Below are 381 nucleotides of genomic sequence, written 5' to 3' on the forward strand. Positions count from 1 at the left end.
CGCCGCCGCCTTCCGTCGCAGCCCCGCACCCCACGCCGCCCCGCCGCAGCGCCGGAGTTCCGCCGGAGCCCCGCCGAAGCCAAGCCGAGGTAGCCGCCCCGCCGGCCCCGGTTTTCCAAAGAAAACCGTTCGTTTTTTTAGAAAACCCTAGTTTTCATTTTTTTTAATTGATCGGTTTTTCTCCGGTTTATTTATTTAGCGAGCGTTCGCTCGTTCGTTCGTTTTAACGAACATGTTCTTCGTTTAGATCCAGATAACGAAAGTTCATTCGTTAACCTTTTCTTCGTTTTTCTTTTTCTCGGATTTATTCCGCGATTTTTCTGATCGCGATTTCGCATCCGATCTTAATTTATGTTTATATTTTCGCTCGTTTATCGGAAT

The sequence above is a fragment of the Triticum dicoccoides genome, chromosome 7A (assembly GCF_002162155.2).
Source record: "Triticum dicoccoides isolate Atlit2015 ecotype Zavitan chromosome 7A, WEW_v2.0, whole genome shotgun sequence".
Lineage (NCBI taxonomy): Eukaryota > Viridiplantae > Streptophyta > Magnoliopsida > Poales > Poaceae > Triticum > Triticum dicoccoides.